General features: G+C 47.0%; 1 protein-coding gene and 1 long non-coding RNA gene across 9 annotated transcripts in view; one reads left to right on the forward strand and one right to left on the reverse strand.

Moving 5' to 3' along the window:
- CUX1 (cut like homeobox 1) overlaps nucleotides 1-26,662 on the reverse strand; it is a 362,320-nt gene that overhangs the window by 312,117 nt on the left and 23,541 nt on the right. The window lies entirely within an intron of this gene.
- On the forward strand, nucleotides 16,318-21,809 carry LOC128625853 (uncharacterized). The gene is made up of 2 exons (XR_008389688.1): nucleotides 16,318-16,568; nucleotides 20,164-21,809. It is a non-coding gene; the product is annotated as an uncharacterized LOC128625853 (long non-coding RNA).

A 26,662-nucleotide genomic window follows, 5' to 3' on the forward strand; every position in this document is an offset into this window, starting at 1 on the left:
ACCCCTCCAGCAGGGCACACTCAGTGACTAGCCCTCCTCTTCTACCAAGTTCGTGGACGAACTGATTTTCTCTGTTATGCTTATTTATTTACTAGCCTTATCCGCCTCTTTCTACTAGGACAGAAGTTCCTTTGTCAGCAATTTACTGTGCTCCTAACGTGCCACTCATTGTAGTAGACAGTTTGAACCCTCTCCTCTAATTCCCCAACCCCTAGAAGCAGTAACAACAGACCAACGCTGACACTGCCCTGTGGCGTGTCGAGCGCTGTGCTCAGCAGCGTGACAACGAGCACTCCGCCAGGCCCCAGGAGACCCTTCCTCAGACCAGGACACTGGCTTCTAGAGGCTGAAAACACGCTCCTCAGCCCACAGTCAGAGCTCGCAAGGTTTCAGAGCCGACCTCTCTCCCCATTCTCAGTTGGCCTGCCTTTCAGGAGGGCAGGGACAGAGCTGTCACAGAAGACACTGGTCAGCACCCTCTGCCACTGTGTATCCTATAAAGGTCCACCCGCCTGCGTGAGGGCAGGTGCTGTGCCCGCCTCCCTCCCTGCTATAGGGAGCCTCCCCCCACCCCACACACAGAGACTGATGCACACAGTTCGTGGGGGACGACCAGGACCAGCGAGGCCTCTGTACCGCTGCAGGCCTTTGTCCCACACTCGCACCGGCAGGGCTCGGAGGCGCTCAGCCTTCTTTTTTGGGGAACCGAGTTTCAATATTGCATTCGGACTCTGATTCAGCATAACGAAATGACTCAGCCATCCTACAGAAGTAGAGAAGTGTAGGGTAAAGCCAATGCCAACATCCCTCCCCCTTCCTCAAAGTCACCCCCCTTCAAGGAGGTCTGGATGCCATCACAGAGCTGTTGGTTCCCTTTTCTTTGCAGGCAGAAGACCCGATCACATGACTCGGTGGCCCAACAGGTTCTGTCAAATGGCTGAAAAGGCAGAAGAAATTCTTGACAAATCGGTGGCGTCAGAAAATCAATTCCCAAATGCCATGTAATTCACTGACAAGCCCACAGGGGCATTAGTATTGAATGAGAACGGATTTCTTTTCTTAAAAAAGGACCAAGATAAGAGCAAGAAACATATTTACATTTTGTCTGCAGACCCAAGATCTTGAGCAGGCGAGCGGGAGTAATGAGAACAGCGCGTCACAAACAACTCGGGCCTGCCAGCGATGAAAATTAATGGGAAGGTGAGGAGCTTCTTTTGATGCTGGAAGGGCTCCAGTAAAAACTGGTCTGTACAAGGGAACACGGTGTCAGACTAAGAGAGAATCAGCTTGTCTGACTTGTGGTTTTCTTGACAACATTCATCTTCTCTTGGCCTGATACAGGGCAATTAGTGCTTGTCAGCTGAATCATGTGTTATTAAGATCATTCAGGCATTTTTTAATTACGGTTAGCGAGACAGACAGTAATGAGATCTCCAGCAACTTTAACTTCCCACTTCCTTTTCAGATAAATCTTAAGCTGCTTTTTTCCCCTGCCCTACTGATGTTTCAAAAGAACTGTTTATTCCTGCAGGTAGATACATGTAACCCAGCCCCAGCTTCTCCCACCTCCACAGAAAACGTCAACTGCTGGGGGGCTCCCCTCAAATCAATTAGACAAAGACACCTTTCTCAAACATCCGATGCCTCCGGTCGGACACGGGGCAGGCAGTTCCTGCTCCACACAATGCTCCTGACAGAGAATTCCATTCTGCAGGCCTCTTTTGAATTCGTGGCTCCCAACTCCAGGCCCTTGCCTGGATCTTTCCTGCTGCTGAAGGGCCACAGCCCGTGTTCTATCTGGCACGACCCCCATGGTCCTCGTTCCCAAACCTACTCTTCTCTCTATTAGCTCTTTTGCATCTTCTGACATAAAAACCCAGGAAGCATAAAAATGACTTAATTTGCTTTTATACGCTATATCTCATCCTATTTGCTTTTATATAACAATTCTCAGAAAGGTTAAAGTATAGTATCTGGTTCAACTTGAATCTGGTTTCATAATTTTTGTCATTTTAAATGTTCCCCTTACATCAATATTTCATTGAGGGAATGATTTCCTTTCCTGGGAGATTTCAAATTTTTATGGTCCCAGTCCTTTCTCTTTATATAGCCATGAGCCAATGTGATTTTGGAGCTACTTCTGGTTCACCATCTGTTTCTTTATGAGGCCGGCGAGAGGGGTCTGGGGGATGTGTGATAAGGAGAAATGGGCCCCCAAAGCCCATTCTTGCTGGGGACGCGCGCCCTCCCCTACACTCACGGCGCAGTCACGCCTAACGCAGCCGTTTCCGCGGCAGGAGGAGTTCCGAATGTTCTGAAACAAGCCCCAGCCAACAACCGCGCACAGGGACGGGCCTCTCTGGAGGCAAGTTCTCCAAGTCCCATGACCTGTTCCCAGGAGGGTTTTTATGAAAGCCATTTAAAAAAAAATCTTTTGCCTAAGTTTGTTCAAAATGCTTTTTCAGAGGAGCACTTTACAATGCATTCTGGACGTTCTTCTGCTTCGAGTCTAATGTGACTTCAGTTGTTTTTTAAAGCAAGCCTTTTTCCTGCAGGTTTTTGTACAGTTCTGGACAAGGCACTCACTGCAGTCCAGAAACGCATCCTCTCCTCCCCGCACCATCACCTTCCCTTCCAGCCCCAGTTGATCCTGACCGACCCTGTAGTGGTGCAAACAGACACACACACACACACACACACACACACTCTCTCTCTCTCTCTCTCTCTCTCTCTCTCTCTCCAAGGAGGAAGCAGTCTGGCCTGCACTTAGTGACCACAGTGACCACAGCTCACCCAGCTGGATGCCTTCCACGGAGCCACCGTGGTGCTTCTGCACAGTAGTGATCCTATAGATGAATAAATGCCTACCTCTGGACCATCACCGGAACCCTGCAGGTGGCTCCCTAAGCACCCAGTGAGCCCCCTTTTATTTCCCAGCAAGGCTGGGCCATGGAAGAAGTGAAGCACACCAGGTATCAGAAGAAAGCACACTACCCCTCAGGAAGCCACTATGGGGTTCACAGTGCCCAAAGGGACTGACAGCTGACTGGACCTCCAGAGCAGGAGGCAGCAAGCTCAAGAAGAATGCTTTAGACTATCAGAGCCACAGTAAGCCCAGCCTCAATCAGGTAAGACCAGCCTCAGCCAAGAACGGGATGACATTTAGCCCCTGAGAAAGAAACATTGAAACACCAATGGTTAGAATGTATGTATCGAAAAGAATGAAGCAAAAAGTTAAAGGGCTAGAAACCATAAAACAGGAAGAAAGGAGGGATCACCCTAATTTCAAAGTGTTTAGGGGAGACCACTCCTGCGCAAGGTACATGACTTATGAACACATGTTAGAGCCAACAGAAGGGGATGCAGGGAGGGGCCGAAGTCACCACAGCTGCCACTGGTGCCTGTATTCCCACCACTCCACCCTCACGGGCAGACCAGCAGCACATCAGGCCCACTTTGTCCCCACAGGAGTTTTTTAAAGCCCTGACATGCAAACTTCAGATGTGTAGGTTTGCATCACTACAGAAAATTACAAAGACTGACAATATAGGGTCAGAGCCCATATCCCAATGTAAACAATCTTTTTACCTCAACAGTATTTTGAAGAAAATAGGTTCTTTTACTAAAAAACTTGTAAGCCACTGGTTGGCCTTTTATCTTTAGTAATGGAATTTTTTAAAAAAATCACACCGTATTCAAAGGTAGCAGTTTGTTCCTGTGGTTTGTGAGCCACAGTATCTGGAACCAAACTGCATGAAGGTGGGCTTGTCCGGCCTCCCCAGATCCCGGCTGCAATGGCATTGCTGGCTCTGCCTGTACCTGGCTCACGCGTGGGCGACAGCTTCCAGCAACCTAGAGGGCCGGGCTTTTCTTCACTGGCCCCACTGACACTTTGTCAGTCTAAGCTGCAATCATTTAGGTCTCTCCAGCTTATTGGTAGAATGTTCACCTCAAACATCACTAAGTGAAACTTCAGCATGTTACTTTCTAGTTGTGAGGCCACTCTCTGACGGACTTACTGCCTTTCTGGTGGCACACTCGGAGACCCACTGGCCATTTCATAAAAGAAGGTGGCACTATTTCAGGGTGGAGAGGAGGGGAGGGAGACAGATCACAAAGCGGGGGGTGGTGTCCCATGAGGACCAATTTTATTCTCTCTTCTGACTCCTTGTTTCAAGGAGCACTTACACTCAAGCCTACGAGAGAAAGTGGTTGGTTTAGCTTTTTTTTGCATTCCTTCTGTACACACTTTCTGCACAACCAGAGTGATCAAAAAAGAATTAGAACTACACGTGGACTCTGTCGGGGCTGTGGAACAAGCCCCTCTCCTCCTGCTGGGGGAGTCTAAGTGGACAGTGAGGGTAGGCCGGCTGCACCGACCACATGCACAAACACATATGTCCACGGGCCCTACAACTCCCCTTACAGGAAAGTACCCTGCAGATATTCGTACGCCAGTGTCAAATAGTGTATGTACAAAGGTCAAGTTCTTCAGACAACATTGATGTAAGAGCAAAAACTGGAAACAACCCAAATATCTATCAGTGAGGAACTGGGTACATCAAACACAGCCGTGCATAATATGGAATATCATGTTTCCCTGAGAGAGACGGGGGGGGGGGGGGGGGGGAGTAGGGAGGGAGAGGGAATAAGAATTTTTAAGCTTTCATGAGCTGATTAGGGAAATCTAAAAAAACTTAAAGCGAGGTGCAGAAGAGCATGTATAACATGCTAGACTATGTGTATACAAGGGGAAATGATGACATGTATTCATTTCTGTGTGTGCAAACTACAAGGATACACAGAAAAGATACAGCAATAGCAGGGAGGGGGCAGGCTGATAGACTTCTCTTTACGCCTTTTTTCGGGGAGGGAGAGGAGGAACTGCAAGATTATGTTCCTTATTCAGAATTAAGTGATACAAGGGATCTGGCACAACTGCTGCTGTCAGTTGGTCCATCCTTTCTGGACATTCTGGGTAATATGCACCCAAAAGTCTTAAAAATATACACACACTGTTCACTCAACAGTTAAATAAGAAATTCAACCTAAGGACATAATCCTACATTAAAAGTAATTATAAAAGATATGCACATGTGTACAAGAACATTCATTCCAGAGAAGTAAAAAGTTGAGAAAGAGAAGATAAATTTAATGAAATTCAGGAAATCATACAGTGGAATGCTATGTAAAATATAACTTTAAGAAATAACATTTTTAAGTAACATTGAAAAGATATTAATAACACAGTAAACTCTAGGTTGAAAAAGGTTGTTACAAAACAGTATCCGAAGTGTTATTTCCCCACCCTGCCCCCCGCTCCAGGGAGGGAGGGGTGAGTCCTGAAGGACAGAGACCAAAATGTTAGCAGTAGCAGGCCCAGTGGTGATTTTTACTTCCTTCGTGATACTGTTTTTAGTCACCTATTTTTTTATTTTTTAAATTCAGTTTGCTGGAGTGACATCAGTTACTAGGAGCATCCGGGTTTCCGGTGTACACTCTATGACACACGATCTGCACAGTGCACTGTGCGCCCACCACCCAAAGGCCTATCATCCTCTGTCACCTGCAGTTTCTTTACTAGCATTGCTTGCTTTCTAAAATGAGAGAAAATCTTTCCATTTTGGGGGGGGGGGCCAGATCAGTAGCTGTTTTTCCTCTCTTAGGCAAAATGTTAAGGCCTACACAATAGCGAATGAAACAAGCCTCTTAGGGCACAGTGAAGCGCACTCCGCTCCGGCACAGAGACCAGCACAGAGACCGCTGCGCCGGAGTGCCAGGGGAAGGTCTGCCCCGGCCCAGGCGCTGACCAGCAGCCTCCAGACCAGGTGTTCCTTCTGTGCAAGGTAGGAGTGGTAAACAGAAACCAGAACCGAAATAGCAAACAGAGCACTGCAGGCTCAGATGGGAGCTGGAGAAGGGCTTTCGTCCTCCCTTCTGTGTTTGGCACAAACAGTTCTTTAGCTTATTATAGGGCAGTGTGACAAAAATACATTCTAACAGCAATTAAACACCGCAGCTAACAGCCAAGTGTTTTAGGTTAATAAGGAGTTCTGCTTATAATAAGAGAACTCATTGTCTAACTCAAAACAGCTGAAATCTAAGCCCTCATCCATATTTCTTATGAGTGATTAGCAGTATTTTTTAAAAACAACAAACACATCCGCTCACCAAAGCCATGGCACACAGTTTGTTGTATCTGAAAGAAGGTGAACCACAGAATCAAAGAGGTGTGGGCTTGGATCCGAACTCTGGCGTTTAACAGAACATGGTCCTGGACAAGCTCGTTCTCCTCACCCCCCCTTTTCTTGCCTGCAAAGCAGGATGTGTGTAAGGCTCTGAGCACGGCACCAGGACACAGCAGCAAAAATGACAGCAGGTCCCCATTAGCCTTATTTCCTCTTGGTGACCTCTCCCTATCATTGAGCAGAACTGTTAGAAATTAAAGTCATCTAGCCCCTAGCACACAATAGGACCCCGTTAAAGCGGCAGCGTGAAATGTCTCAACAGACTCCATGAAAGGCACACCTGTTTCTGAGGTTCTAGGGTGGGCACCCCACAGGTAGCAAGAGTGTGAGTGCAAATGCCCCGGAACTCTACTCAATGATCCCCAAATGTTTCATTCAGGTAAAATTGTTGTCGGTGGGCATCTACAAGGGAATTTGTCCATTTTGCTGCAAACACACTGAACCCCTGTCTTCCGCAGCCACAGATCCCAATCATCTCTTTCCCACCACCAGGCTGGATGCATGGCCCGTGAGAAGGCATGAACTCAGAGTCTGGTGGGTCACGGCCAAGCCTGTCACTGACCAGCCTAGTACTCGGGCCAGTGAACGGACCTTTTGGTGAGACGCCAGGACAAGACCATCAAAGCCCTTTCGGAACTGTGCGGGATGAAAACAGATCACAATCCTGAGAGTTCCCAACAGAGCCAGCACCAAGGTGACACACCATAAGCACGTCCTTTTTCCTTTGTGCGTCTCGTTCCTCTCAGCTTCGGGCCGAGGTAACGAGCTCTTGACTGGTGCTCAGGGAAGCTCAGCCTCTACAGGTTTCAGCTGCTTTTTAAGTAAAATGGAGATAACACGACCTGCCTTCTATACACCTTTAAGGATGTTGTCAGGATTAATTGAATGGGGCATATTAAGCTCTTATTTCCTCAGAGAGAGACACCGAGTTAAGTACAGGATATTATTCCATCAGCGGCCTGCTTTAATAACATCCCCCACGACCGCCACAAAAGGAATGTCCCATCCCACTCCCACCCTGACTGTAATAATCCTAATTCAATTAGGCCAGAATCTCGTTCTGGAAGCCTCTGTTTCAGGGACGATACATAACCGTTCCAGACGCATGGCCTGGATAATATTAAATATAACTTTTGGTTTAACCTTTGCCAAGGCATCCTGACTATTCTAAAGACTACATGCGGAAATGCGGGCATGACGGTCTCTTCACTGCAGCAGTTCTCCTGCCCTTGTTTCTGCAGACAATTCACTGACATTGAACAGAAATACACAAGGGCTCATTTTGCTGCCAAAAGGCATAATCCAAAAGAGAAAATATGACTTAAAATTGTAGAGGAACCTGGAGGGTTTCATCTACCTTCTAATGTTTAAAATAAGAAAAGAGAACATAAAAGTTCTCCAACAAATAAAATTAAAGCCGTCATAATTTTAGTATTCTATAAATGAGCAGGAAAAAGAGACACAACATCCTACATAAAACACTCCAATCCTGAAAAAGTTAGGCTGCAAGTGTGATAGGTTACTGAAGCCTGTTCACACACACACACTAAGGTAGCAGACACTGCGTTTTCATAATGACACATTTCAAGAATACATAAACTCATAAAATCCTATGTACCTACCACCCAGCTTCCTCAAACTTAACACCCTGCCGTATCTGTTATTTTTAAAGGAATACAATATTATAGTTGGAACAGCCATTAAACCCTCTTCAGTCTCATTTTCTCCCTTCCCACCCCCAATAACCACTCTCCAAAGTTTGGTATTCCTTTTCCAACAAATCTTTCTAAAATTACTAGCTCTTTGTGGTGCCATAACAAGGTAAGGTATGGTCGTGCGCATGTAACTCCACGTGAATAGGATTGCTCGGCACACGCCCTTCGGCTGGCCTTTTCTGCTCTGCGCTGCTTCTGCTCTGCGAGTTTCTGAGGCCCAGCCCCATGAGGGGCATGTGGCCGGCCCTTCCCCAGAATGCCCCCAAGGACCTGCACATTCTTCCTGGGTGTTCACTCCGGTAGGGTACACTGCCAGGAATGCTCCTGTACCTGCCTCCCTGTGCACATCTCCCTGTGCACACACCAAGGACGTCTCTCAGACCACACTCCACCTTTCATCTGGGAGGGAGCCTGCGTCACCCTCCTGCAGGCGCCCTCAACAGCAGCTCACCGAGAGTTGTTCTGGTTTGCACGTCCATCGGCAGGACAGAGTTCATACAGCAAACCCTTGATATGGGCAGACTTAAAATCTTGCCATGTTGATGAGTATAACAACAACAACAAAAAACCCCAGGCTTTTCCTTTTGAAAGCCATCATGTAACTGAGAACATCCCCTCTTAATCCCCACCAACTTAGTGGACCAAGTTAAATTGAGCTGAGGTCTATATTCTGCTGCTGAGTCCAGGATTCCCCAACAGTGTCAGCAAGTCAGAAGGTAGGAGGATTAACCCCACAGTCGCCCCAGCCTTGGATGCTATGATCAGGTAATAATAATAACAATAGTAAAAGGGGGGTGCAGAGAACCCCCGCAATGATGATGTGCTGCGAGCTCCCGAGAAATGTCAGCGAGAGCATGGCAGAGCCCACCCTGCACTGAGCGACAGACACACCTGGGCACCTCAGCCCCCCACAGCACAGTCAGGTGGGCCCAGCTCCATCAATATTTATAAAACCCATGCATGCATGGCACTAGGCAAGGGTTTTGAAAAATTATTTCCAGATTTCATAAGCCCCAAAATATTTCATACCCCCAAATTATTCATTACCAGCCTAAAAAAGCAAAATTTTATAAAATCCTCACAGCTTTATTTGAACTTTGAAAAAAGAAAAATTAAAACTCCATACCACAAAGAGAAAAACCTTGTTAAACCAGTTCTGCCACTTATGGTTAAGGTATTTACCATCCTACAGTCTCATCAAGATTGCAGTGATGTTTCTGTTTAAGACACATTCTGGAGGTTTCTTCAGGAAATAATCTGACAAGATTCCCTAGATTCTCTCATCCACTAAGTCTGAGAGGAGAGTTTTACAGCAGGCAGTGCAGACACAGCTGTGACTGAGTAAGCGCACTCTCCATTCAGGGGAACACCCCAGCCGAGGCCCAGCAGTGAGTGAAGAGCCCGTCTGCAAAAGTAACCTTGGGGCCTGGGCTGCCGTTCCACGCCCACGTGACCCCCAAAGGGGCTCTAGGAGGATGAGGACACAGGCATCCAGCAACAACAGGATGCTCCAAAGGACCACAGGGCAAAGGAAGGCAGGGGATGTGGCCTTCAGTTGACACTACCTTCTGCGTTTGGGCTCAGAGAGGGCATTTAGGGACTTGGGCTCAAGCCAGGCAGGATGAGGACCCAGCCTCTCAGGTTGTGGTGGTCCTGGAAGTGGAGTGTCGGGCTGGTCGGAGCACGTGGAGGGGGTGGACAGTCCACTACAGGCCATCAAGCAGCATCTTTAAACAGAAGTGGGAAATGAGGCAGTGGAGAAGAACTAGAGGGGCTAGATCTGCAGAGCTCTGAACACTAGCAGGGGGAAGCAACCAGTAACCTGAACCTGGTACAGCCTTCCAGTCATGCCACTGCCTGATGAGCCCTCACTCTGCCCTCTCTGGCCTGCTCATCAGTGTACCTCCTCCACCATGAGGGCACTAAGACTCCATGAGCCAGGACCCAAGGCTTCCCTGGTGCATGGAAACCACAGCCTCCCAGGAGCCTTTTGACCTTGGCTGACCTTGTGCCATGTGGCTTCCCTCCTACCCCTGCTCATTCCCTTCCTGCCTCCTTCGCTGATCTCTGCTGATCTCTCTCCCTCTGCTGAGCCCTAACTGCAGCACTCCCGTGGCAGCACTCAGCCCCTTGGCAACCTTTCCCGTTACATTCTATCCCTCAGGGAACTCATTCTTTTACATGGTGTCAACAACGGGACTCTGCCAGGCATTAGGAAAACCTGTGGCCAGTTTGGAGTTCCCTTCAACCTCGTGAGTCTGGTCCATGCATTTACTAAGCACCTAGAAGTGCCAGGCACTGTCCTGGGCACTGGGGATTCAGCTCAGATATGACAGATCCACCCTGTCCCAGAACACTTCTATTGGTTCAGAATGCTTGAAAGGCAGCACACCCTCCCCACACACTGATGCCCCGCCCCGCCATCTGGGGGTTTCTTTTTAATCTTCACCCAAAGATATGTTTTCTTAAGCTGATATTAGAGAGAGAGAGGAAAGGAGAGAGGAAGAGGGAGCAAAATGGAGCAAAAGGGAGAGAGGGGGGAGGGAGGGAGGGGGAGAGAGAGACAGGCAAACAGACAGACCTCAATGTGAGAGAGAAACGTAGATCAAACATTGATCACGGCTGTCTTCCATGCAGCCCCTGACCAGGGACAGAACCCACGCTTTTTTGGTGTACAGGAAGATGTTCCAACCAACTGAGCCACCCAGCCGGAGCCCATCTGGGGTTCTGAAGAACTAGATTTACCTTCCAGTCATGCCCAAGTACACACTTGGGCTCACCCCAGACTCTTCCCTCCCATCCCAAACTACAGTTACCCAGTTACCGACTCCTGGGGGGAGTTCCTCTTACTCCTTCTCATTCTTGACACCTGACACAGGCCCTCATAACCCTGGAGTACAGGCCCCAGACCATCCAGCCACTTGGCTCTCTGCGAGCAGGGAGGTCTTCCTGACACCTCATCGGAGCTGTAACACATCACTGTAGAAAATCTCCAGTGGCACCTCCAAGCAGACCTAAATCACTGTGCCTGGCACTTCAGGCCCTTCAGTCTCATGCTCCTACTCAGGCTGCCAGTCCTCTCTCCCCGACTCCCTTCCAGATCTAGCCACAATCCAGATCCTTAAGTTCAGTGACCGTTCTACTGCAGATTCCTAAAGCACTCTCTCTCTCTCTGTCTGCTCTGAGTTCTGCACTGCCCGTGATATTTCCTGCAGTTAATGTACACCAAGTTCTATATAGCTAAGTTTTCCTATAAATATCCTATTGCACAGTTAAGTGAGGGGTCCCCTGAAGAGCAGCAGGTCAAGGCTGCAGTCATGGATCACAGCACTGTGCAGCCAGTAAGTGCTCCACCTTGGGAGCATCAACAGCTCACACGTCCACAGTGCAAGACAGAACAAGGAGGGAGATGGTCTGCCTGCAACTGGGAGAGCTGCCTGACTGGAGGGGAAGAGTGAGATATGGAGTGGCCGGCCAGAGGAAATGCCAGACCATAACAAGGCCAGAAGAAGCAGGAGGGCAGAGGTCAGCTCAGCATGGGCTTGAGCCGGCTCTACAAAGGGAAATGCAATCAGATGAGACTGGTCTCAACTGGACTGAAGGGAAGTTAGGCCACCAAGTGACCAAGTCCAGCAGAACTGTACTTCTGATGCCTCAACACTGAGGTGAAGGTTAAACCTGCCCTACAAAGTTGACCCTACAAAAAGGTCGGCTTTAAAAGAGAAGAGCCAATCATCTGACATCTGAGTTGTTGGAGGCACCCAGAGAGGTAAGGAGCAAAAGGAGAAGTCAGCAAGTTAAGTGTTGTCAGCTGACACACTCCCTGGCCCCTCAGGTGCCCCTCCCCGCCGCCCAGGTGTCAGGGGCTGCCAAACACAGTGCACTGCACGCTTGTCCTCACTCCCTGCCTCCTCTCGCTCCCCAGGGACAGAGCCTTAGGCCTGCCTTGCCACTTGCCTGTGACTTCATCCTGGTCACGGCCGGTACCCCAACATGAGCAGGGTTTCTGTGTGGCTCTGGCTATGGGACACACTGCTTGCTGGCCACACTGGATAAACAATCTTCCATTAAAACTAAGCATCCAAGGAGCCTCCTGAACAACCAGGACGCTGCTGCCTGAATGGCTCCATGACACACGTTCTAGAATGTACCTCCGTGTAAAGAACTGCCATCATTTCATCCACGGTTGCTGACTCTTCTCCACCTTGTTAAAATTAAGCATACGGAGAAAAACAGAAATGCTGTGGTAATGTAGCACACACTAATTATCACCAATTAGCACACACAAATCACACTAAATTTCAAATGTAAGTTTCATGAAACTTCTTATATGGCAATTTCCCCAAAGGCCCCAGTGGAGCCTTCTCTATAAACTTTGAAGTCAATGCTTAGAGGACAAAGTAGAACCACATTTAACTCAATGGTTATGGCTTGTCTCATTTAGACTGTCTCAGGGTTAAAATTCTCGTGATTTCATTTGTTACCAACAATTTAATGAGTTATTTCACTATATCAATCATGAATAATCAGTAAACAACTATGCCTGCTCATTATCTACTCTAGTTTAATTTGAGTCCTTAAGATAAATGTTCATGTCTACAATAAAGGTTTGATATGATTCTATTGTCTAGAGACCATAAAACAAGCATTCTAAATATCTCTTCCATTGGTAGATTTCAAGGTCACCTACTAGTACTTTGCCAAGGTCTCTCAAAAACAGATTTTGCTTTCCCTTGAAACCATTTAAATATAAGCCTCATGAGGGCAGAGGCTGTCACAGTCTCCAGTCCCTGGGGCTGGGCTTGGCCCTTACTGAACAAAGGAGGACCAGTTTAACGAGGAGCAGTCACACCGTCCATTATGGTCATCATAAATAATGTTCACACACCTCTCTACTTGCAAGGCATATGCACACACTTCCTACAGGCACAAACATCTGTGTTTACAGACTACATACAAGTGTGTAAGCGAAAGCCAGCTGCCCCCGGGGCACACGCAAGACACACACCACGGGGCTGTCCGCAGCTGCGCTGCCGGACTCCCACTCTGCGTGCCCGGCTCGTGTGCATTCGGCCCCCAGCACCGCACGGCACCCACCACAACCTGAAGGAGGGAAACGTTTAACTAACATCAGACTTTAATATCACTCTCTGTCAAGGGGCTCTTCTGTCATCTGAAAATAATACACTGAATTATACAGGATTACCAATAAACATTTAACGGTGTGAGAAACACAATTTAACTCTACAAAGTGAAATTCTTAAAGAAACAGGCAATTTCAGCTGAAAGAAATAAAAGATTTAACTTCAGTAATCTTCATGAACATTAGTGCCTCTACAGGATCCAGAAATATGTTCTCAAAAGGTCATATGCATAAGCATCCACTGTGAAGAATAAAAACAGTTGTTCTGGGTTTCTTGACAAATAAGAATAACCACTCTGTAACAAGAGCAACTGCTGGTGGGCGCGCACAGCCAGACAAACAGGGCTTTGTGCACCTGAGCCTCCCGCTGCAGTGCCACAGGGAGGGCTGGAAATGGGGTGGAAGGTCAAGTCAGCCGGGGCCAGGGTGGCACTGGGACCTCGGATCCCAGGAACTTGGGCCCCAGCCTCCTCTTCTGTCTCACAGGGCTGAGGTCATGGGCGAAGACTCAACCCCTCCGAGTGTCAGTTTCTTCCCCATGATTGAGAGGACTGGTCTAATTTTGGTGATTCTACAAAACAATTCAAACAAAAGGTATACATTTATGAATACTGTATGGGAAATACTAATCCTGTTCTTTTAAGAAATAATTAAGGTGGCCCACTAAATATATTGTTCATCATGAAGCATCCCTAGAAAATATAAACGTTAAATAAGTTATTAAAATAACTACCGTTATTAAGAAAGTGAAAATCAAAACTACAATGAAATACTACATCACTCCCATTGGAATGGGTTCTACCAGAAAAACAAGGGAACAGAAAACGAGAGTTGGCGAGGAATCAGAACCCTCGTGCACTGCCGGTGGGGATGCGAACTGGCACGGCCACCATGGAAAACAGTACGTGGCTCCTCAAAACATTAACAGCATCCCACTTCTGTACACACTCAAAAGAACGCAAAGGGGGGCCTCTAAAAGTTATCTGTACACCACAGCTAAAACATGGAAGCACCCCGAGTGTCCACCGACAGACGAATGGATAAACAAAATGCGGTCTACCCATACAATGGAACACTATTTAGTCTTAAAAAGGAAGGGCATCTGACGTATACCACAATATGGCTGAAACTTCGAGGACATCACACTGAGCAGAATAAGCCAGTCACCGAAAGACAAGTATTGTGCGACTGCACTCCGAGGAGGTACCCAGAGCAGAATGGGGCTGCCAGGGGCTGGGCGGGCTGGGGGAACGGAGCGTCAGTGCCCAGTGGCTGTGGAGTCTGGGTCTGGGAAGCTAAAAGAGTGCTGTGGAGGGACGGTGCTAATGGCTGCACAACAATGTCAATGTACTTAGTACCAGTGAACTGTGCACTTAAAAACAGTTAAGAGTAAATTTCATGTGCATTTTACAAGTTTAAAAATCAGAGAAAAAAAAACTTGCAATCACATACACATTACATGCCTTCTGACCACCTAATAGAAATACTTATCCCTTAGGAAGGAATCTAGCCAAAAAATAGAGACGCAAATCAGATCTTCAGATTCAGAAATTGATTCAAAGGGGGAGAGAGGGAAAGGAGGAACTGGTCAATTAAGAAACTTAAAAGACTAAAAGACCCACGGTATAGGGATCTTACTTGGATTCTGATTCCAACTTTTATATTTGAATACAAATTTATCATATTTATGGAAAATTTGAATAATGACTAGAGAGCTGATATTAACAAATTTTTGTCTTGTGGGAGAAAATATGATTATGGTATTGTAGATGTGTTTTTTAAAAAGTCCATATCTTTTAGAGATACTACAATATTTTCGGATGAAATAAGGTCTGGGGTTTGTTTCAAAATTAAGTTGGGGCAGGAAAATGAGAAAATACAGCTAAAACAAGATTAGCTATAGGCAAGTAATTATTGAAGCTGATAACAGATACAAAAGGATTCATTATACTCTTCTGTTTGGGTATATATTTGTCAGGAGCCACATTTTATAGATACACTGAACCATAAAAGGTCTTTATCCTTTCTGAACTTTAAACTTCAGGTTTGGCATTTCCGAACACATACTGAGCACTTATAAATTATAAGAATATCAGCACAACAATTGCCCCTACGCCAACCCTGCTAATGAAAACAATATAAGGGGTATACCTGGGTTGCAAATTAGACCAAGATGTCCCCAATGCAAATCAGGTCAACAGACTTACTCAAAAAGAGGAACATCCCCCAACCTCTTTACAGGCAATGCAAAAGGAAAGGGGCTGGTGATTCGTGAGCCAGCCCTGCAGAAAGCCTTCCCTGAGCACCTCCTGCGCCTGTCTTAGGAGCTGGCGTTGAGAGGGTCACATTTCACAGGCAGCTGTTCTCTGTCAAGTTGAAGGGCCATCACAGGCTGGAATGGCAGGCAAATAATTCCATGGATGGCCTGGTGTAATTTGTAAAGTGAACTGAACAGAATAAAAACATCGTCCATCTACCATACAGTATGACTTACTATATATATAAAACCTACCAGAATGTAAGCTCCTTAAGGGCAAGAATTATCTTGACCTCTACTGGCCAACCTCAGAACCAAGTAGAGTGTCTGGGATGTGGCCAGATGCTCAATATGTGCTTTTTGAGTCACTGACTAAATGAACAGATATCATAAAGCCCCATATCCACAGAAAAATATCCAAAGGAAATTAATCACAACCTTAACAGTGATTATAACTCTACTAGTGGGATTATGGGTGACAGACATATGACAGCCTGCCATTCTCCACCAGCCTGGACATGGTGAAATCCCACTCATGCTTCATGGCTCAGCAGTACCATTACCACCAAATCAGGACTGGTCAGTGCCTGCTCTCCACCCCACCCTCCCCCCACCCCTCAGCACTGAGCCCCTCGTCCTACACCTGGCACAGCCCCACTGTAGTTAAGGTGCTGGACATGTGCCCTCCTCCCTTCCGGCCACGTGGGAGCTCCTGGAGGTCCAGCCAGCAGTGAAAGATCTTTGTCGACCCAGCATCTGTTGCAGTGCCAGGCAGTTTGTTAAATTCAAATGACCCAATCATTTCAGTTCCAAAAGACTGGGGCAAAAAATGGGTTGCAAATCTAACACCTGTTACTGACCCTTAACAGCTAACTACTAAATGTGGAACCAGATCTTCCACTTTGAGAATCGACTATTGAGCGGAGTTTCAGATGATCAGCACAAGCAACAACACAGAACCTATGTCACATGGAACAATGGGTCAGTACATAAAAGATGACTGTTTAACTAGCAGGCAGATGCGGCTGAAGTGAAACACTCAAACTCCCACACCGGAACCTGACACAGTCAACACAAAATGCGTGCCCACCTCCCCCTCCAGGGTACTGCGTGACAGCGGCTTCGCAAGTGAGCCAGCACCTCACACATTCAGAGACTCAAGAACAGAGAGTCAGAAGAACTAATGCCACGAGCTGGTTTTACAGGTGAGAAAATGGGGGCTCAGAGGAGCAGTTACTAGCCCCAGGCCCTGGGGAGGCCAGAGCGAGAGCAGTGCAGGACTGGGGTGGGCCTCTGCCTCAGGCCACCTCTCCCAGGTGATGCCCCCAGACTGCGTCACCGCAGTGGCACACAGTCAAAACGCTTCGTGTTCTTCTTTACGTGTGATAATGGTGTTATGGTGTTTTTTTTTTCCAAAATACAGACATTATCTTTTAGACATGTACGTTATAATATTTATGAATAAAATAATTTAATGTTCTTTCAAAATTCCAGCAGCAGGCAGGGGTAGAGAGGAAACTAGACTGGCCATGAGCTGCTAACTGGTAAAGCTGGTGGCAGTACGTGGGGGCTCATTATAGTTCTCTCTCTAATTTGAAGTATGTTTGAAATTTTTCATAAGGCAAAAATCTGTCTTAAGTACTTTTCAAAATACCAAGCGGCAGCAATGCTGGCTTCCTCAGGAGAGTCTTTGTCAGCATCCAGGTATTCTCCCCTCCAAAACACAAAGGAGGAATGAAGATCAAGAATGAGAGAGAGGGTGAGAGAAAGAGAGAGAAAATGGGAGGAAAAAAGGAAGGAAGGGGAAAAGCACCCTCCCCCCAGTCTCCGAGACCCTGCCCCCAGAGCCATGGTGGGGCAAAAGGAGCGCGCGGCCCTATGGGGGGCGCTTACTGATCAAACAAGCTATCAAGTCAGCAGAGAAAACAAGCCGTGTCAGTGTTAGATCATTAAATCAGCATTCTGGCAAAAAACGGTATTTCCAACCATTCTGATGACAGCTGGATCAAACCCGCCAATACTTGACAGTAATAAATATAGTTATTTGGGAAGAAAAATAGGGAGTGACCTTACAGTTCCACTGAAATATGCCAAATAAGGAAAGCTTGAAGCTGTAGGAAATGGAAAAGAACGGCTAATATTTGGCAAGCTTCCTTTATGATCAACAAATTAAAATGTTAAGGAAGCAATTTGTTGAGAAAAGATATTTTTAAAAGGAGCTGAATCATGTAGGTTCAGCCCAGGATATGGTCAATTGGTAATTTTAAATCATTTATTTAAAGTTAATGTTTTCAGCCCCCAGAAACTGCATTTCAGACATCCCTGAGTTAATCATAAACCCTCCTCTCTCCCAGCTCAGGTGGCGGGAAGAGCGCCTGGACTTAAGTTCCACTGCAGCTCTGCCCTTAACCCCTGGTTCGACAACTACAAACTCAGCTGCCACCGGAGTCTCTTCCATAACAAAAAGATGAACAAAAATACATACTCGAGTCTAGTTTTTTTTCAATTTTTCAAGACCATTCTATTATTCTTAATTTTTTAAAAGATTTTATTTATTTTACTTTTAGGGAGAGGGGCACGGAGGGGGAAAGAGAGAGAAACAGCAATGTGCAAGAGATACATCAATCGGTTGCCTCTAGCACGCCCCCAACTAGGGACCAGGACCACAACCCACGCATGTGCCCTGACTGGGAATCGAACCAGTGATCTTCGGTGTACAGGCTGGCACTCAATCCACTGAGCCACACCAGCCAGGGCTTGAGTCTAGCTTTATTTCCAAAGACAATGGGATGCCAATCCATTTTCAATCATTAGCCATCTGATCTACTTGAATCTACAAGGCTTAATGCTACTGGATTTCTTCAACAACAAGAAAAGTCTGAGTGGCCCTGACTGGCATTGTCCTGCAGGATGAAGGGCTGTTGGTTCGGTTCCTGGTCAGGGCACCAGGGCATGTGTCTGGGTGGCAGCTCTGACCCCCCATTGGGGGCGTACGAGGGGCAGTGGACCAGTGTCTCTCTCACACATTGATGTTTCTCTTCCTCTCTTTCTCCCTCTCTCTCTAAAAATATATAAAGTAACTTTAAAAAAGTTATTAGTGCACTGATTTTTACAGTCCATGAATATGCATAGAGACTGTCTTCTGATTAAAAAGCCATTCCCATTCTAAGGGCCTACGTGTACTTTCATTAAGGCACTGCAGTCCACATGGAGTGGCAGCAGCTTTATAAACAGAGGCTCAGGTGGTAAGTCACTGAAAACAAAAAAGCCTGGGAGAGGGCCAGAGGGGCCAGGAGGCGCTGCTATTTTATACGGTGTGGGAGGGGGCCTCTGAGCTGACGCCTGAAGGAAGTAGAACCAACCAAGGCAAACCAAAGTCAGCCACTGCAATGGAACCCCCACCACCATCCCCCAACACAGAAACTGAAACACTTGTGGCAACAATTTTGTCTACTTGCTTGGTTACAAGCTGCTTTAGCTTTGTCATAACCTTGAGGAATCTAGATACCTTTCTTTTTTCAATGTATACCAAGCTCCCTGGTAATGAGCCCTACTCCTCAGTAACAACTGAAATGCAGGGTCTGGTTTTCAAAATACTCTTTGTTCTGGCATTAGCTCGGTACTAAGCAGAGCGCCTGGGCTGTGCTCTCGGCATTCAGTTGTCACATCAGGCTGGGGGCCCTGACGCATGATGTGATCTGTACTAGACCAAGCTATCCGGAATGGCCTTGAGTGACTGTCCAGGCAGCGCCCAGGGAATGGATGGGTCTAAGACAGCTCCTGCAGGAACTTCGAGCACCAGGTGCCCACGTGCCCACCTGCCCACCTGCCCACAGGGGACCAGGCTGACTGGAGAAAACGTGGGAACAAATTCAGCTGCACCACTGTCCGTAAGATTCATTACGTATCACCCAAAATTAAATTGCCCAGGGTTAGTTCTATCAGCTAGCCAAAGGTCTGTCACGTCCACAGCCAGAATGGAGACCAGAACCCCTCATCTGTTGGTGAAGTTCAGCACATCTTCTAAGGACTTGGTGGGATTTGCTTCACATCCAGTTTTAGTTGGCTTTCACACAGCTAGCTGAAAAAACTAGTCTCTCTGCAAAGTCCGTTGCAGGGCTGCTGCGTGCAGAACATCCAAACCACTGTGATCAGCATGGAGCAGGCAGGCCCGCAAACTGAGAGCACTGGACTGGCCACACATCCACCCAATGGGAGCAAAGATTTCCACAGAGCAGCCAGGGCCTCCAAGCCAGCTCCTGCGACCTCACTGATAGGGCAATTTGCTCTCTGCCTCGGCATGTTAAGTAAACCTGATGAAGATGATCTCCGAAAATCACTAGGAAGAACAGCTATGTAAAAAATATAAAACCTCCCTGCAATTATGCAGAGCCACAGGAAGGCTAAGTCATTCTGAGCTAAGTCAAGGTAAGGGGCCACACACAGCTTTGTTAGGGCAGGAGTGGGGGCCAGACAACCTCTGTCCACCCCTTCCTGCTCATTTACAGGGAGACAGTCCTCAGAGTTTAAAGGAACCTAACATATTAATCCTCAACTGGTTGAATCCCATCCTTTCGCTTCACCTGAGTCCAACTCACTACTAAGCTTTAATTCAAAACAGCTGATTGCAGAGGCGCTCATCCTCATTTTTCATTCTAGTCCACATCATTCCAAAAGCCGACTATTAAGTAAGAGCAGTGAAAGGCCTTTTTGTGTTGAAAATATCTTTTATGTATTGAAAATGGATGAAAGCCATGCATTTTGACTCCTAAAAAAAAGCATTTCTTTTTATTTCTACAGATATTTCAAAAATATGACATTTATTGAATGCTCTGCCTATTATATGCAAGGCACTGTGGGAGGTGCTGGAGTTTCAGAGTCCAGCACAGTCCCCGTGCTGATAAGCTGACCGCCTAGAAGAGGGACAAAACCAGGACCCAGATGACTGAAACACTAGGTGCAGCGAGGGCAGAAATATAGGGCAGGCCCAACGTGCCCCGGGGGGTTCAAAGAAGGACAGATTCCATCGCTGGAGGGGATCCGAAAGGCTTCCTTCAAACAGAAACAGGAACTTGAGCTGGGCAAGACTTCAGAGGCTGAAGGAGAAGCATGAAGAGGGCGCTCGGGGAGAAGGCACAGATAGCGTGACTGAGGGGGCGGGCTCCAACACCCAGGGGCCTGGTCCAGCTGGCAGGCATGTGTGGGAGTCCCAGGAGGCAGCAGCAAGCAGCAGAGCAAGGGGACATGGACAGGTCAAGGAGGATGAGGCCCAAAGAGGGATCCCAGAATTAATTTGGCTTCAAGAAAGCAGTCTCGGCCAATGATGACGAGGGAACCAGAGAGAAGAGGAAACCTTGCAGATGCCCTGTGGGGGTCAGGAGGCGGCTTTTCCTCAAATGCACAAGCAGCAGTGGCACAGCAGTGACTGGCTGCCCCAGCGTCATCAGAATTGGAGAAACAGTTGAACTTCGTCTGATGGGGGCAGCTTTTGAAGTCCCTAACCACAAGGAGGAAGCACTTCTTCAGGCCTGCAGGAAACAGATTGCGTCGCTGTGTCTGTCCGGCTGGGAGAGGCACAGCCCTCTGGGGTTCCGTCCAGAGGGAACAAACCCGTCTGCTCGTGCCGTCTCTCCGTGAAGCCCGCTTCATTTTCCACATCCACCAGACTTGGTGACGGCCCCATTTTTAGAGCCTTCAATTACAGAATGGAAAACACCAGCTCAGAGAAACAATTAAGGTCAGGGAGGAGAGTGGGTGAAGATACAATACTAACGCAGTAAACACTGCAACTGTGCAACGACATTCCGGTCAGCACACATCAGTGAGGACTGAAGCAGGCCTTACCTGCACACTTCCAGCTGACCCGAGCTGTTCCTTACCACAGGGCGACAACACAGAAAAAGTGCCAGACTGAGTGCTATGACTTAGGTGATAAAACACCTGCAAAACCCTGATGACTCTCTTACTGTGCCACCCGTAAATTCAAGTAAAACCCTCAGCCTTGTCTGCCATTTCTCGATGAGGAAGAGCTGGGCACTGTGCAGAAGAGAGACCACGGGCACACCGGGCATGGTCCCTCAGCCCAGAGTGGCCCCTGGCAGGCAAGAGCACCAGGCCGAACTAACGGGATCCAGCAGCCCCACAGAGGACACAACGGCCTGCGGAGGCTGTGGGGTTTCGGAGCAGGAGGGGCTCCTCCCCTGGGGCTGAGCAGGCAGAAAGGGTTTTTCAGGGAGGCAGGGCCTGAGGTGGGGTCTCCAAGTGATGGGTCCACCCCCTGCACAAGGGGAGAAAAGTGATTTCTGAGGCAGGAAATTAGACCTCAAAATATTGGGGAAGATAACAAGCAGAAGGGGTAGAGACAAAATAACCATCACAGCAAATCACTGCAACCCAAGTCAAGTCCGTTTTTAGTCCTTTTGAGAGTCGGCGTGTAAAAACGAAAACGGGTGGGAGAACCACTACTCAGAATGAGGTGCCACATAAAGGTGAGATGGGGGTGTCATTTCCTTGTCCAATAAAGATGTTACACTTAATAATAGCTCCCATTTACAGAGCAGCTACCCACAGGCACCTCACATCTATTCCCGCACTGTGTTTTTGTAACAAGCCAGTTAGGAAGGTGCTACCTCTCGCAGACAGGAGAGTGGAGACACCCAACACACTCAGTGACAGAAACAGCATTTGAACTCAGGTCTCAAGAGTCATGCTGTGCTGCTTCCCATCACAACCAAGGGTCCTCCACCACGGAGACTGGTGTTTTCGGTGTTTCGTGAAGTCGGTCTTGAAGATGAGCCCCAGTATATGTTAATCATGTCTCACTCACTGGCAGCCTTGTTGGAAGGAGCTCCCCCAAAAAGGTTTCTTTGAAAGACAAAACTAATGTGTTATCTATAAAACCGGTGTTGTCATATATAGCCTTACCCCATACATAAACTTAGGCATTCTGAAAACATGTGACTTCCGGGTTAACATGGCAGATTGACGCCTGAATTATCTCCACTCCCTCCAGAACAGCAAGGTCTAAATTCATAGGACAAAGAGGAAAAGAAAGGGGGAGAGCAAAGGAACAGCCCTCTAACTCTCAGAAGCTGGAAAGCTGTTGCACCCCCCGCAGCAGCCTTCACAGACCAGAGCAAGCTCACAGCCCAGCCTCAAGATGGGAGGCCCACAGGCAGCAAGCTAGCTCCTGCCACAGACTTTAGAAAGGTTCAGACAGGGGGAGCAGCAGGAATTTCAGAAGGTAGGGAGTGCAAGGTGAGCAAAATGCCAGTAACCTCCCATCGTACCCCTCCCCCACGTCAGCAGCCTAGAGACCCCTCCCCCACGGTAGGCAGAACATGGGGTTTCTCTAAGTTATGTGGGTCACTCAGGGGGACTGAGTGGCTATGCCCAGCCCGGCTCCTAGAAAACAGGTGGTCAGACATGTAGCCCCCAAGCACTCCTCCCAGTGAGGAAACAGGGCTTCTCACTGGAGAAACTGTCAGACGGAGATAAAAGAGCCACAGACACTGACACTTGGGGACTTCCCTCAACAAAGCACCTGGGCTGATCACTTACAGTGAAGGTCACCAAGAGACTGCCCCCAAACCACCCCCAATACAGAAACACACACACACAAATGAACACACCCCTTGCAGGTAAACATGCTAATGCCTTGTTCTTAGGCACAAACAATGAAATGTCACCATTTAAGAGAAACCTGTAAATGGGACTAAAACAAGAAGAGAAAAAAACAAATCAACAGGAGAAAAGATAAATAAAATTGGTCTAGTCACACAATTAGGCACCAATACCAGAGAAAACAGACATCAGGTTTCCTACCACATCACAGGTGAATCTCTGAACATAACTTGAGCCAAGATAGCAAGTTCTGGACTCTACACGCAGAATGGCAATACCATTTTTATAGAGATCAAAACCAAGCAGGAGTGAATAATATAGTATTTAAGCATATACAGGGTAGAGCAAAAGTAGGTTTACAATTGTGAGTATATAAAAGTGTTATTCTTATTATTTATTAATTATTGTATTATTTCCCATAGGAACAACTATAAACCTACTTTTACCCCACCCTATATACAACTGTGATAAAAAAAATAATAATAACACGCCCTGGCTGGTGTAGCTCAGTGGATTGAGCACAGACCTGCAAACTAAAAGGTTGCAGGTTCGATTCCCAGTCAGGGCAAATGCCTGGGTTACAGGCCAGGTCCCCAGTTGGGGGTGTGTGAGAGGCAACCAATCGATGTTTTTCCCTATCTTTCTCCCTCCCTGCCCCTCTCTCTAAAAGTAAATAAATCTTTTAAAAAACAATAATAATAATACTTCTTCATAAAGATTTTAAAAAGTAAAAACAAAGAAGTCAATGCAAGAAACAGAAGAAAACTTAAAAAAACTGGCAAATGTAGGCAGGAATAAAGAAGACACTGGATCTATGAAATAAGGACATAAGAGGTCATAAGAACGGGACATTCAGAGGACAAGAAAGGAAACTCTTAAGTTAAAAATACAACATAAAATATCAGAAAGATTAGAAGAAAGCACATCAAAAAAGGCAGACATGAAAAGTGAAAGGCAGCAAAAATCAGCACATGTGTCCACGAGGCCTGACACCTGACTAACGAGTTCTGGGGGCAGAAAACAGAGGCTGGAAAAATAGACACACACCGAGGCGCACTTTCGTACCTGAGAAGGGGAGTAAGGCAACGGCTCTAGAAGGCACTGGAGAGAAACAGCACAATATCAGGAAGCCAGAAAAACCTCAACCAGGTGAGCGAGCCCTGGGCGCTGTGTCTTTCCAAGGGCACTGCTCTCCAGTCGAACTTTAAGCTGGGCAATGACCACAGGAGGCCAGAATGAAGATCCGTAGGTATGAACAGCCCTTACCAGGAAGCTACCAGAGAAGATCCCCACAAGTGAGAGACTCAGCAAGGAAGAAGAAACCACAGAATTCAGGAGACAGGAGGTCCCAAAGCAGGAAAGAAGGAAAGGAAGCCCCAACTGATGAGGAAGCGGTTGGCAGCAGCCGGTCCTGGGAAGAACAAAAAATGAGGGGCTAGGAGGGATGTTGCCAACAACGAAAAACCCACCTATTTGACAGGTTCCCAAGTTTTAAAAAGACATGTATTGCTGGAAGAGAATTTAGGGATACATGAGGTATTGTGCACAGAAAACTAGCATGTACACAGGCACAGCCATCCAAATGCTAAAGACCTAAAATGGGTTGAGCCCAGAAGAGAAATATGAGTACTCTGAGAAAAAGGAGAGGAGGAGGCCTTTCGCCCCATACAAGCCCCGCAGTGCCACTTCTGTGAGGCCCAGCGCCAGGAGATGCACAATCCTGCACCTGGACAAGCAGAGGCCGCTCGGGGTGCAGGAGCTGAGCCGGGGGTGAGGCAGGGGCTGGTTCCTTAACACTGAGCCTTACATAATTTTGATAAAAAATGAAAATAAAGTCTTCTGAAAGAAAGAAAACATGCCAAAACAGTAACTACCTTCAGACCATTTTTATTTTAAACTAAAATATATTTAAGATGTACAACTTCCCTTTTTTAGTTTCTTAAACAATTCCACACTGTGACAACCTTAAGGGACCACACAGAAAAGTGTTTATCCTACCTTATAACTGTTTTACTCACAAGCCTGACCTCAGACCTCCCCAGAGGCTGCCTGCAGTTGCTGGGATTAACAGCAGCAACCCAGGAGGCCCAGCAAACCTGGGCTCATCGGGCACCCAGAATCACCAGCACTGCAAGGAACCATCAGGGCGTTACCAGACATTTTCTTTTTTCCTTGTTATCCGAGATAGTTTATCAATGAACTTTCTGACTTTGCCTCTGAAACTCTCACTGAAGCATATTCTATACAACTATTTCACCATGTTCTCCAAATCTCATATTTCTCTCCGGTATATATCTACAAACCAGGTCAAGGTGTGTTTTATAAGGAATTTCCTACATTTGCAATTCAAGCAATAGTTCCACTGCATTCAAAATTATATGATATGTGAGGGGGGTGCTAATATTAGCCACTCTGCCCTTCTCCCATACCCCCAATTCCACTCTACTTCAGAAAAAGACAGGACTGACAACATAAGAACTCAAATCTGCTGCCAAGGAAGAAACACCTATTTTGGAAACAGTCTTCAAGATCCTGGCCAAGAAAACAAAGCTCAGACATGTAAATCACACAGCACCATTGCTACCTCCTGTTCATGGCTGTCAACAGTCACTAGAGAGAGCAAACCCAAGCTCTCCAAACAGGCAGAAAAATGGCTTGCAAGTGTTCTGTTGGTCTACACACATTTTGTCTTCTATTTGCTGTGAATTAAAAAAGCTACTGGAAATAATTCATATCCTTCAAGTTGAGCACTTTCCACCAGCAAAGGCTCACTCTGCACGAAAGTGGTAAATTCAGAACTAAATCTGGCCCCCACGGAGGCCCAGCAAGCTGAGAAAATCGGAGGAGAAAATTCAATGACTAGTTCCAATCAACATTAAGAATCAAGTTGCTTCATCTGAAGAAGCCTTCTGCCATCTGGATCTGGAAGGACTTCCACTTTGAAATTCCTCCTCTCTATCGGAAGTTTGTCACCAAATATTAAAAGCTGAAGGTGCCAAGTGCTGCATGACTCACATTTTTCATTTACCCACTGAACATTTGATGTGGAAGCTACACCCAAAAGCAGGCTTTTGCCTTAACGTGTAAGCAGTTATTTTTAATCATATATGGGGGAGAGCATACAAGAAATAAAAATAGTAAACAACTCATCAATATATACCCAGCGACCCAGGGCTCAATACTGACACTGCGACAGCTCAGTCTGGGCTACTGCTGCTATTTCCTTTCACTATGAGGCGGGCTCTGCTGGTCAGCTGCCAACACAGTGCTTTCCTTGACTTTCTCATTTTGAGGCTAAAAAACTTTGGGACAGTATAACAGGCACTGTCCTAAGCTGAGTCGTAGTAAAGCCCATATAAAGCAAGTTTCTTTACTGTCACCATTACAGAGGAAGCAGGTTAAACATCCAAAGTCACACAGCCAATAAATGGAAGAGCCAAGGTTCCAAGTCAGAAGGGTCCTCTGCAGCCCCGGCCAGAGTGCCCTCAGCCAGTCAGCCGGCGGGCAGCTGGCAGGTTCAGGGAACATCCAAAGGCCCTCCATCTAGAAAACCCCACACTCTCACACACCGAGAGCTGATGTTTCCAGGTGGTAATATATGGGTCCCACACAAATAATGCCCCCTTTTTATTATAAAATCTTCTACTATAAAGTCATAAGCATGTAATTCTATAAC

Source organism: Artibeus jamaicensis, unplaced genomic scaffold (assembly GCF_021234435.1).
Source record: "Artibeus jamaicensis isolate MK-2021 breed Jamaican fruit bat unplaced genomic scaffold, CSHL_Jam_final contig_956, whole genome shotgun sequence".
Classification (NCBI taxonomy): domain Eukaryota; kingdom Metazoa; phylum Chordata; class Mammalia; order Chiroptera; family Phyllostomidae; genus Artibeus; species Artibeus jamaicensis.